A 13,548-nucleotide genomic window follows, 5' to 3' on the forward strand; every position below is an offset into this window, starting at 1 on the left:
CCTTTTGACGTCTACAAAAGGTGCTTCAGTTTCAGGAATGTTTGCTCTCTTTCAAACCACAGGTCATCATAGAAACACATGGCATAATATTTGTCACTGCTATGTACCTTGGGAAATAACTTCACTTACATCAGCCTCAGTGGCTGCTTACAGTCAGTCAGTGCAAACACCCAAATCTTCTGCAGATGCCATCCATTAGTACATTAAACAGTGTGCAACTTCCTTACATCAAATCACCTCCATAGCATGACACTGCAATTGATCGTACATAATTGCTTCTAATTCTCTGGGCCACTGCACAAGCAAATATGCCCTATATAAGTAACCCATTTGTCCTTTCTGGAGCAGCATACATAAAGAGTGAAATACATAAAGGGCACCTGTATAAAAATTAAAAAGTTCTAAAGCTCTCGCCAGAGCAAGTTGTCCTGCAATGCTGAGCTGTGTGCACAGAATCTGAGCCAGAATTTGCAGTGCTGTGGATCAGGGTTCCAGAGCAATGCATTTGAGTGTTTTTTAAGAACACGTGCTAGGTAATATGGAGTGTCTGCAAAAGCTCTAATACTCAGTGAGTGCAGCTTTCATGTTCTGTAGAACAGAACACCTGGTTAGCCACTGTGGGAACAGAATGCTGGATTAGATGGACCTTGGTCTGATCCAGAATGGCTCTTCTAATGTAGATATCACAGACTGCAATCCTATCTCCACCTACTTGGGAGTAAGTCCCAGTGAATGAGTACGTCCCAATGGGCTTATCAGTAGACACGGACCGAACTGCATTGACAACACCGCTTTCTAGCAACTTACAGTGCAGTCCTAACTCCCAGATTCATTGGCTGGAGCAGGTTAGGATGTTATTAAGAACAGCCCCACCAGTGGGAAGGTGTGATATTTGCCATGGAGGCCCCTGCTACACCTGCAGAGAGCTCTGAGGGTGCAATTTTACCAAAACGCTAGGCCCTGAAACAGAGCAATCCCAGGGTGGGGCAGAGGTGGCCTCCATTCACTGTGGTGGTCCCAGAATCAGGTGTCTGCTGGAGCTGGCATCACTAACCCACCTCTCCCCCCACTGTCTGTTTAGGTTCCTTACTTACAGAACCCTACAGATGCCATATGGAAGTCCATGGTGTCTAGGCAATATTGTGCTATCTTCAAGGACCTTACGTAGGGTCCTTGAAGATAACACAAGTCTTGTGTAACCTTCACAAACTAGAGCACAGGTTAGCATATAGAAGTTCAGCTTGACCTTTATTTTTAGTTATTATTTTATTTATTTGCAATATTTATATAGTGCTCCATATCTAGAACAGATTTCAGAGCGGTGAACACAAGAAATATAACAGTAAAGTACAAGAAATAAAACAGTAAATACAAGAAATAAAACAGTAAAGTATTGTGATAAATGAAAAGCATTGATCCTTAAGTAAAAGAAAGTTGCATAATGGAGGAAGTAGGACAAGAGACACAGAAACTAGCAACTAGCACAAAGGTACACAAAGTCAGCGAAGGATCAGGAAAGATTGTGACAACTTGTGGTTAAGTTGTCACAATCACAGAGTACACAGACATAGCCAGAGTGCAATTCTCTTGAAGTGGAGAGAGTTCACGGGAAGAAAGGGGCAATAAGTTACATAAAGAGAAAGTATGGGTATGGGTAAAGAGGTGGGAGTAAAAAGGTACAGTAACCAATAACACCGCATATCACGTTCAAGTATAAAACTATAAAAATAAAAAGAAGACACTGGGTGGGGTCATTCCTGAAATGGAGTCACGTCTACCAGCAGAGAGTTGTAACAACTGGTAAACTCTTGTAAGCTTATAAGTTGTGTCTCCATCTTCTTGTCTAACTATTTTTAACTACTACCACGGTACCACCTTTTTTCTATAATTGCCTTAAATATTTTAAGATTTCTAAAGTTCCTCTTACTACTTGTTCCAAGGCAGAGAAGCCAGTGGAGCACATGATCGCTCTTGCTTGCAGAGGTCCACTGTGACATCAGATAAGGTCATCCAATGACATAAATAGATCAAAGGCTGGCAATAGGTCGGTGCTTGAAGAGAAGAATGGAGGAACGACAAGAGGTCAGAGGTGCAGGCAAGCATAAATACTACCCCATCATAGTGATGGGCCAGTCGCTAGTACATTCTATTTAGCTCTACTTTTAATTAACTTTTCCCCCTTCTGTTTCAGGCACTTTCAAGATAATTGTTTATTTACTCTAGGTAAAAAGCTATTATACCGATTAGGAATCCCTTTAACGTTACACTACAATTACATACGTCATTTAGTAATTTTCTGCTTTTAGTACTAAACCAAATGTTTCTAGAAACCTGCCCTGCTATTAGTATGTTCTGGTATTTGAAACAAAAAGGGTGGGTGGCGGCGGCAGCATGAGGGTGGTATCAGTCTTTCATTTGTTCAGCGGACAATATTATGAACAGAGCTGGGACAAGAACTGATAAAACTCTCTAGTTTCTCTTCACATCGTATAAATCTTTCACCTGAATTCACTCTTTATTGTACAACTTCTGTACCGCAACCTGCCATGAGCCTTAAATGAATGGCATGGGTTTATAATTAAATAAATACCGTGTGTTGCACGCTCACACACACACATACAAAATGCATACAGCTACAGGGCTGTCACATTTGTCACAGTAATTAAGGGTAAAATTAACACCTGTAAAAAGAACGGCAAACTTTACGTCTACTTATGAGTTCAAGACAAGGCCTTAGCATTAAACCAGACAGAAAGCCAAAGGAGGAGTAGGGAGTGATTGGGCCATTTGGTGCTTAACACATCATCTGGTCCACAGAATAAGAGGAAGGAACATAAGGTCATTCCCTAAAGCAGAAGTGAACCCGGATGTGGCTAAGTTAATCCTCTAAAAATGCAAGGATCGATTAGATCAAAGTCACTGGCAACAAAGCAGCCCTTTAAAAAAATGAATTATAGGATTCTTAATGAGGCTAAAAGTCTCCCTGCAGTGAGAACATAATAGCATGCTGATGCAAACAAGAACCACTTCATGGCAGAAATGCGCGCAGTGGAAATCGTGAGGTTGCATGACTCCAGCTCTCCTTTGCGTGAGCAGACCTATGGGTGCAGTCGGGGTCAAAGGAAAAGCACTGCCTTTGAGGACTACCACAAGAATTACATAGGAAAAAGGAAAGGACGACGAAAGCTGAATGAGGAGCATGCATCCAGGGCAAAGCCCACAGCTCTCACTTACTTCCAGATTTCCTCCAAACCTCTCAAGGAGGAGGTATTATAGAAGACAGGGGAGCGGGGAGTGCAGTAAAATGTTGAGTGTGGAATGCTCCTGACCAGGATTCCAGACACTCCATTTCATCTCACACAAACCCTTGGTTTTATGTCATCCCCACTCCAAAAGTCAACTTTCTGTGCCAACTGAGCATGGTTATGAACTGGTCTTTGACTGTAATAAAGTTTTATTCTGAGCATGATTAATCCTCATTGATTTCCTCCCATCCTTGGGGGTTTTCCTAGAGATTGTGTACTTCAAGCCTGTTGTCACCCTCTTGTGTATGGATGGTGCTGCTTTGGCTACATAAAGGCTGGCACTCGGGGAACTGAGCTCGCTATAAGTATGTATAACACGCAGCAAGGTGGGCAACCGGTGGCCCTCCACACAGTTCTGCCTACTCCTTCCATCATCCTTCACCATTAGCTATGCTGGCTAGGCCTGATGGGAGTCGTAGGCCAAAAATCCAAAGAGCCACATGTTGCCCACCTCTGATATAGAGGCTGAGATGGGGGAGAAATTTGTCTGGTTCGCACTTGCCTAATTCACACTACCCAAACTAAAATGCACTTTTGCTTAGATATCCACACTTTTCTGAATGTGGCAATTTATTTATTTTATAGGCTCTCTTCCTACCAAGAAATGTGCTCAAGATGGCTAACGACGACAAAAGCCAATATTTAAAATAAAAACATAATTAAAACAACCACAAAACAATTGCATTAAAACACAATTAAAAACACACAGCACTCAAGCCAACACACCAGCTTACATGCCAAAGGGCCGCTTGAACAGAAATGAGTTTGCCTATCAGCAGAAGGACAACATAGAAGAAGCCAACTTGACCTCCCTCGGCAGGGAGTTCTAAATCCTGGAAAAAGCCACCGAGAAGGCAATGCAATTCTCCAATCAAAAAATATGTAAAAACATTTCCATGGGGAAAGCAGACACAAAAATGTGTATGTTAAGAGAAAAGAATGTACAAAACACATTATAAATGCATATAATAAACAAAATTTGACACAAAATGCCCATATTAGGAGAAATGCAAACAAAAATGCATACAAAATTTTGTGCAGACTTTTTTTTTAATTGCAAACAGATGCAAAAAGGGACAAAACAAACGATGAAAAAATGGCAAACGAAGCAAAACTAAAATTGACAGATTCCTCTATCCCTATATACAGATGCTCAGAAAGTAGAGAACATCATCCCTGATAGCAGAAAAAACAAGGCTATCAAACTATCGAACAGAAAAAGGAGAGGAGAGGAGAGGAGAGGAGAGGAGAGGAGAGGAGAGGAGAGGAGAGGAGAGGAGAGGAGAGGAGAGGAGAGGAGAGGAGAAGAGAAGAGAAGAGAAGAGAAGAGAAGAGAAGAGAAGAGAAGAGAAGAGAAGAGAAGAGAAGAGAAGCTCATTCAAACACGGAGGAGGAGATTCCCCAGAGCTGGGTGTTTTTAGACCAGGGGTAGGCAACTCAGTACCCTCCAGATGTTTTTGACCACAACTCCAATAAACACAACTATTGGCCATGCTGTCTGGGGCTTCTAGAAATTGCAGTTCAAAGCATCTGGAGGTCACCACATTCCCTACATCTTTCTTAAACCATGGTATTGATTTACCGGTGGGGGGTGGAACTTGAATCACCCGGAGGTGGAGCAGAACATTCCAGAAAGGAATCTTCGGCCAGATGGAGCCTTCTTTCCCTCACTAGCCATATATGGGTTTAATTCCCACTGAGTGATGGGTCCTCACTGATTCACAGTGGACTTATGGTGGGGCTGAGGGGGACTGTTCTTCTGCTTGTCCCATCATCCAAACCTGACTTGGGAAGAGCTGCTACTTCGTTCTCATGGTGTTTTCCCAGTGTGTGGTTTTCAGAGAAGTAACATATATGTTCTCTCCCCCTTTACTAATGCATGCTCGTGTTAGATTAGCAGCCCAGCCTACAGATCTTTGCATAATGCAGTACGTTGCATGCACATGGTGGGGTGGAAGGAACTTTGCACACTCTACCATAGAACAGACGGTAGGGGAGAGAGCAGAAGGGGAGAGAAAGTTTAGGAGGAGGGCTCAAGTGCCACGGTTTTGAGAAAGGCTGCTTTAACAGCTACTCTCAGTGTTTTAGAAAGAGAATTAAAGAAGGTGATCACTGTGTCACTTGGGTCATAAGTAGGGATGGCAAAGGAACCTGTCCAGGGGGTCAAGCTTTTGGCGGGTTGGCCCCCAGGACTCCGGCTTGCTTGTCCACAAGCTGGCCTGACTCAACCTGTGCACAGTGGCGGCTGGCGGTGGTGGCAGGAATCCCCGCCCACCCCTGCCGGCACCTCTGCCATTGCTGGTTGCTGTGCACAAGCCTTTCCTTCTCCCTCCTGGGCCCCAGGAGGCAGAAAGAAAGACTTGTGCACAGCGACCCACCGCAGCTGGGAGTCCACAAGTTCTGGAGGGGAGCCCACAGCTCAGGGGCTCAGGGGAAATCCTTCAAGTCCCAAGAGAGCCAGATTTCCCCACACCAGACATCCCTAGTCATATGTGAAGAAATGCTCCTCATTCAGCTTTCATCGTCCTTTCCTTTTTCCTACGTAATTCTTGTGGTATAGTCCTCAAAGGCATATAGAGCTTGAGAAGCTCCCAGCTGTACCCTGAGCAGGCCACATGCAGGGCTTCACAGAAGCTATGAAGAACACAGAATTTTGATATTTCAGCTCACAGTAAAATATTAAGCAGCTTGTCTTGGAAACACCGCTCATCTCACCACTGTGGACATAGATGCACAGCACTTCAGTGATCTGTGGCAATGAAATTAAATGACCTTCTTGGCCAAGATCTATGTGGAACTTGTTCTTGCACATCCCAAATGGAGCTGCCTTCTCCGGAATCACACCCAATGGTCCATCTTGCCCATGACTGAAATAGGACTGGAGCATTTTTTTCCTCCTTAGTCAAGCTCCGAAACCAGAACTTCCATCAACTGGATGGAAATTGCTCAGAGGAGTCACATGGAGAGTTATTTATTCATGAACATATTTTTATTCCACCTGTTCAATTGTTCAAAGCTTTTACAAACCAGTAACACAGATCAAACCAAACACAGGAGCATTGGCTGTGCACCCTTTTCACTGTTAGAATTGGGTTTTCTATGAGATTGGAGCAGTCTCATGATGAAATGCACATAGCCATTGCCATGCCCAAGTTTGACCCTGAAGCACTTCGGTTATTCCATCAGTGTGTTATTCCATCAGCCAGTGTGATGTAGCGGTTAGAGTGCTGGACTGGCATGACCTGGGTTCAAGTCCCCATTTAGCCAAGAAGCTCACAGGGTGACTTTGGCCCAGTCACAGACTCTCAGCCTACCTCATGTGGTTAATATGTGGATAAAATGAAGAGAAGGTGGATCGTGTACAGTGCCTTGGGCTCCTTGGAAGAAAAGGCAGGATATAAATGTAACAAACAAACAAATAGTAATGAGTGCCCCCCCCAAAGGAGTTCAACAACCCTGACCCCTCAATATCAGGGGGGGTGTCCACATATTTGTTTGTTTGTTTACTGCCCAATAGCCAAAGTTCTCTGGGCGGTTCACAAAAATTAAAACCAAAAAGCACACAGTAAAACAATATAAAATATAAAAACATTAAAACCACAATATAACAGTATTATTTATTTAGTACATATCTAACCTGCCCAATAACTAATGTTCATATAGGCAGCCAAGTGGTCCCAGAATGGCCAAATTCTTTGTACCAACTCGGAGATTTCCCTAGGCAGCTGGGGACTCCCCATACAAGTACCCCAGGTAGGCATGTGGTTTCCAAGGCCTTGCACAAATTCCTATAAGCCCAAAATAGCCACTTCCCACTTCTGTCAAGGCTAATAACTACTACGGACATGTCTGACTGACCCAAAACAAGAATGTCGAGGTTTCCCAGATGTTGCAAAACTGAAGGCCTAACACATTCTGGCCCACAGATTCTGGCAGTGGAAAAACATCATCACCTCAAACTTGTCCAGCCTCAACACTTGAAAGATCGACTGCTGTTTTTGGACTGCTGGCAAGGTATTCTTGCACATGTGGGCTCTTGCTGATTGCCAGGCTTTCTTACACTGTTGCTGATAGAACATAGACTTCATCAAGTCTTAGCATGGAAACCACTAAGGAAAGGAGGGCCCTAACAACCCACCATTCACTAGGGAGGAGTTCAACTTGACTCAGCAGTTTTTAAACACGAAGCAAAAGAATTAGGGAGCAACTGGAACTATCTGCCTTCAGCACTGGAATTCCCGTGTATCTCCCAGGACTATTTAAAAAATGTAAGAAGTATAGCCCAAGGACACTGAACAAGTACGCCTGGCCCTCCTTAGAGTGAGGAAAGACCCCTCCGCAAAACCCACCCTTTCTGTGAAGCCTGGGGTTTAACCCCCTAGTTCCCACACCCTACTAAAATTAAGCCTAAGCACACGCAACTGAAAAAAAGAGAAAACTTACTCCTGCCTCCACTTCCTTCCCCTTCATTGGTTGTTTCCCCTGCGTCAAATTTTAGATGGTATGCTCCTCAGGGCAGGGACCCCTTATACTCTGTAAAGCACCATGCAAACTGATGGCATTAAAAATACGATCAGCATCATCATGGGATGGGGCCAAGGGAAGAAGGAACAGCATTCTGACCACATACATACAGCATGTGCTAACATCAATGCATGCAGCACATCCAGCCCCACTCCATGCTACCAACATTATAGCACACAGCTTCTGTCCACTGGCACAGGTTGCTTAGTTGTCAGACCCTCCTTCCACACTTGTGCCCAACTCCTGCATCTGGTTGTCAGAGGCACACCTGTCTTGGCGGCCCTGTGTGGGCTGAAAAGCAGGGTAGATGTTCTTAAAAGTTAATAAGGGGGGAAAAGGTTCTTTTGGCTGTCATAAGTAAGCACTACCAATATATGTATCCTTAGGGTGTTGTGATGATACGATAGAGAGGAGGATCATGGATGTCACCCTGAGCTCCATGGAGGAAAAGGTAGGATATAAATGTAACAAATAAATAATATCGTCCCACCATCAATTCCCAACTTCCGTTTGTGCCAAGAAAAGCCTCCACAGCTTAAGGCTTTCTCATAACAGAAAAAAGCAAGGTGATATAGACAGTCAACGACAAAAGCACTAAAAAAAAATCCAATGTGGAATTTTAGTTCAATTGCACTAGTGCCGACGAGAACTGAGAATAGAAATATTGTTAAAACCTATTTGCGTGTTTGTTCATTTGAAATTTTCTGATACCATCTTTAATACAAAACATTTTTTAAAAAGAGTAATTTTCATTTTTTAAATGTTTTGTATTTAAAATGTTTTAAAACATTGGAATATCTGATTGCTTACTATGTAAACACACCAGAATATCTAGCTGAATGACTTCATGGAAAGAAAATGTAGTTACGAGCTTTCAACACCTTTTTTTTAAAGGGTTGGTCAGGCTTGAGCCTCTTAAGAAGTTGCAAAACAATGACATATCACCAGAAATAGTTACGAGCTTTCAACACTTTTTTTTAAAGGGTTGGTCAGGCTTGAGCCTCTTAAGAAGTTGCAAAACAATGACATATCATCAGAAATTATGGGAACCACTTCACAAAAACATCAGAGAGATGTAAAAATCCATCCTTTTTCTCACTATACTGGGTATGAAAGGGCAATTTGAGTGCATTACGACCAAGCCCACTGATGTCATCTCGAAAAAACACCTTTTAAAAATGGATGGCTTTTTCATCTGTGGTTTGACAAAGGTTGTCACGTTACAAATCATAACTACAGAATTACCCCAAACATTATATGATCTACCTCCACCAGTCACTGGTTGAAAGCCAGCTGTTAACTCGATAAGCCGTTTGCTTATAAGCAACTTTCTGAGAAATGCCAGACACTGACGAAGTGAGAAACTTCGAGAGCTGCCCTTAGAGGAACTAGACGATAGAAGCCACTTATCCTTAAAAAACAGGAGTACATGAGGGAAGTGTCAGAGGCAGATAAGAGGAGGAAGAGGAGGAGGGCTTTTAACATAACATGATGATCCTGTCTAAATCCTAAGCTGCCAAAAGACAAGTGAACTACACGCTCAAAACACAAGTCTGCCATCCGGTCCAATGTCTGCTATGATTGACCACTGTAGCCTAACAGTAATTAGGCTAGCAGGCATGAGAGAGGGCCCTTTTGGCAGTAGCCCCACAACTTTGGAATTCTCTCCCAAGTGGGGTACATATATGGCCCCTTCTTTACAGGCCTTCAGGTGGGCAGTGAAGACTTATTTATTGCAGGTCGCTCTTTCTAGACAAGTTCCATAGTTACAAGAGAAACTATATGTGCCTGTAAAAGAATATCCAGATTTTAACTTCGTTGGAAGAATCCTTGGGCCCAGAGGGTTAACAGCTAAACAACTTGAGGCTGAAACAGGATGTAAGATAATGGTCCGAGGCAAAGGGTCCATGAGTGACAAGAAAAAGGTTGAAATAATCTTGAGGCTGCAGTTACACTGGAAGTGTGTGTGTCTGGATAGAAAGAACTCCGGGATTCTCACAACTCCAACTGTTAACATTGTTGCTGGTTTTATTGTTGGCTTTTATTGTTTTTATCACTTTTAATATTTTAACAGTTTTTATGTATTTTATTGCTGTAAGCTGACTTGGGAGGGCTTCTGCCCTGAAAGGTGGCCAAGAAATATTTTAAATAAATACATAAGTAAATTCTTTGATCCTACTGATTTTACTGGCTTAAACTGGCATTTTATGGTGTTACAGCTCTTCTTGTTTTAAATGATGCCATGCCAGTTAGTGGTACTGTTTTTATAGCTTTGGTTTATTTCTATGATGGGATATTGTTTTTATGATGATTTTTGTAACTTAAAAAAAAAAAGTATAACTGTATTTTAACTCTTTGATGTAAACTGTCTCGGGAGGGCATCTGTCCTAAAAGGTGGCTGGTAAATATTTCAAATAAATAAACGAATAAACAAGCAAGCAAGGAAACTCTTTTGTTTAGATATTAAGGGTGCTATCCTATGCATGTTTAGACAGAAAAAAGTCCCACAACTCCCAGCATTCCCCAGCCAGCCATGCTAACTGGGGAGTGCTGGGAGTTGTAGGACTTTTTTCTGTCTAAACATGCATAGGATTGCACCCTTAAATTTATTTATGTATTTATTTATAATATTTATATATCACTCCACATCAAAAGATTTTGGAGTAGTGAACAGCAAGGACAAAAGAATAGAACACCATGTTAAAACCATTAAAACATTTTAAAAGAGACAAGTTCCGATAAGGCCGAATTTAATAAACTGCAGCTGGTCACTCAAGGAAGGCTTCCTGAAATAACAATGTCTTCAGGAGGTGCTGGAAGGAACACAACGTTGGCACTTGCCTGACGTCCAAAGGCAGGGAGTTCCACAGGAAGGGGGCCACCACACTGAAGACTCTTTTCCTCATGGACTCCAACCAGGCCAGGTATCCTGATTTATTTAAATAAATAAATCTGTTCTGTTTCCCCTGTTTGACTGCAGTAGGGATCAGCACCATCCAGTCTGCTGTGCACAAATGGTTGGACTAAGACTGAAACAATATTTTGCAAATGCACACATGCCCACTGTGCCCACTGAATGGGTACTGTACATATTTTCTAGCTCCATAAAGCAGTTTCTGGCATGCACAAAGTCTGTGCCAAATTCTGGAGCCCACCCTTCAAAAAGTACCTATTTGGCTGGTGTGATAATGGCTTGTTTGTTTGTTTGTTTGTTCTAATAAAAGATCTTCTCAAGCAGCTTTCTCCAACCTGGTACCTTCCAGATGTGTTGGGTTATAACTCCCATCCCCCCAGACAGTATAACCATTGGCAATACTGGCTGGGGACAATGAGAGCTGTAGTCCACACCCATCTGGAAGGTGCTGGGTTGGAAAAGGCTGTTTTCTGGTATACACTGAGCTCTGAAGCTCTCATATTGGGGGAGGGGGAATCCTCATCATTACATTATCGATAATATCATGCTCTCTATGCACATGGCATGTTGGATAATAGCAAAAGCAAAAAACAAGATAGTTCCCTGCTTCAAAGAACTTACTATCTGAATTTCAACTGTGGGTGGAGGAAGCAACCACAAGGGGGAAGGGTGAGATGGAAAAGCAAAGATATACATGGTTCAAACACTTATCCCAGTCCCTGCAATGTGATATTGCATATTATGCTGTCTTGGCATATTTATTGGTTTTATATTGTTAAGTTGATTGTGATTCTATATTTTTATCATTCTTGTAAAACATCTAGAGAATTTTATTTTATCAGCAATAGAAAGAAAGAAAGAAAGAAAGAAAGAAAGAAAGAAAGAAAGAAAGAAAGACAGACAGACAGACAGACAGACAGACAGACAGACCTTTTTAGGACACATTGCAGAAGTCTATGTTTATGTCTCCATATAAAAAAAGATGATTTCAATCAGATTCAGAACCATACATTCGGAATATAAGATTTTTTGAGGTGGGGGATTATTTAATGAGGCTCCATGTACTCAGGGAAGTAGCACCCAGGGCACCCTGGTGTTTTTTAAGAGGAGGTGTTTTCTCACATAAAAAGAAAAATTAAAAGAAATGAACCTATTTTCCTTCAGAAAATGCTTTGTGCTTGCGGCAGATAAAGAGAAGAAAGTATGCAGCCGGCAGTTGGTTTTCCAAGTGCATGGAAGGGGCCATTACCCCAGGCAAATGTTACCAATTGTACTATAGGACGTGCCTATATTGGAGGCAGTACAACAAGTTTAAGGAGTGTGTGTGTGTGTGTGTGTGTGTGGAATTGGGTTTAGTAACAGAACTCAGAAATAGGAGTGGGCTGTGCTAAATGTTTGTCCACAAGCTATTTGGGGGGAACATTATACTTCTGAGGCAGCAAAAACGCCCCCACCCAAACAATAAACAAACCTTTCCCCCTCTCGCATGATCCCAGCCAATCAGGGAACATGTAGTGGGTGTGAATGCACACTTAAATAAAAGTTAGGCCATGTTCACTCATTCTCTCAGTGCATACACTGAACCAACAGAGGCAGCAGCAGGACAGAGCCCACTGACCCCCACTCCCAACCTCTGCATGCTCAGAAGTCACGAGAAAGGGACGTTCACATGACCTCCGAGCTCTATGTGTGCATGATCCCCACTGAATACACAGATTTGGGGGCCAGACCAGCAGGCAAAATTCTGCTTCCCCTGCCATGCGTTCAGTGTAGGCATTGGAGAATCAACTGGAGAGGGCATTAGAGCAAGGGCAGTGCTTCCTGGACGAGTTGCATGGGCAATCCTAACCAATTAGGAGCATGTGTGGTCCCTCTAAGCCAGCAAAGGAAGACACACTTGAAACTGAAAAGAGTGAGGAAGCAGCCTTCCCCAAAACTCACATGTCTCTCTACACTGCTACTTCTCAGTACCCTTCCCCATTTTCCTACAGGGAAAGGCACAGAGCAGTAAAGTTTGCCAGTGACTGGGGAAGAAGGTTGCCCATGTGCTCTCTTTTACAGAGGACAGTCCTCTATTTGAAGGGCTGCCAGAGAACTGTCTTCTATTTTGAAGGCTTCCTCTATTTGAAGGACTGCCCAGTCCATGTCTGGTTTAAAGACAAAGAACGTTCAGAAGAAGAGTAAACATGTCTTGAAGCTGCCCAGCAACAGTGTATGGAGAGCACTGAGAAAGGCGCAGAGGTCACCTGGTCACAGTCGTCCGCAGGATGGAGAGGTGTACTGTATTTCCTTTTAAATTATCAACATTATTTCTAAATTTGCATCTCTACATATAAATTAGCATATGCGCATTTTATGTAAATGGATATCCTCTTTGGTCCTCTCTTTTGGTGATATATTTCCTTTTCTCTTTCTTCTTTCTTGAAGATATATAAGTGGTCACACTAATGGGGAGTGGGCTGCTTCAGCAATACAATCTCACAACATGTAGGTTTTCCTTCTCTCCCCTCCTCCCGGTAAACACTTCCCCTCCCCTTTTACAGTACCCCCAAATATATTCAATGGGGGACACTTTTTATATGCAACAAAATATGTTCATGAAAATGCCCTTTGCCCCTAAAAACACACCTTGTTTTGCTTGAGCTCCACTCAGGACTAACTGGCAAGTCCCAAACACAGACACAATACCATTGTTAAACTGTTTGAGAAGTGTCCAAAACTCACTTCAACTGTCCTTTGGAACGTGGCCATCTTTAAAGAAGGCACAACTTCTTTTCAAAGTAAAAAGAAGGGGAGAAACAGAGG

The 13,548-nt window shown here is 42.7% G+C and overlaps 1 protein-coding gene across 23 annotated transcripts in view; it reads right to left on the reverse strand.

The window, feature by feature from the left end:
* The window catches only part of ST3GAL4 (ST3 beta-galactoside alpha-2,3-sialyltransferase 4), a 181,596-nt gene that overhangs the window by 104,934 nt on the left and 63,114 nt on the right, over positions 1–13,548 (reverse strand). For 5 of the 23 annotated variants that reach the window (XM_084803726.1, XM_084803723.1, XM_084803719.1 and 2 more), the window contains one exon: positions 1,928–2,051. The exons of 17 other annotated variants lie outside the window; for them this stretch is intronic. The gene's annotated coding sequence lies outside the window, so the exon portion shown is untranslated. Of the gene's footprint in view, positions 1–1,927; positions 2,052–4,887; positions 5,131–13,548 lie in introns of those variants that run through there. One more of the 23 variants, XM_084803721.1, reaches the window with a different exon arrangement.

Source organism: Heloderma suspectum, chromosome 6 (genome assembly GCF_057233095.1).
Source record: "Heloderma suspectum isolate Gila_16-S chromosome 6, 16-S_ref, whole genome shotgun sequence".
Lineage (NCBI taxonomy): Eukaryota > Metazoa > Chordata > Lepidosauria > Squamata > Helodermatidae > Heloderma > Heloderma suspectum.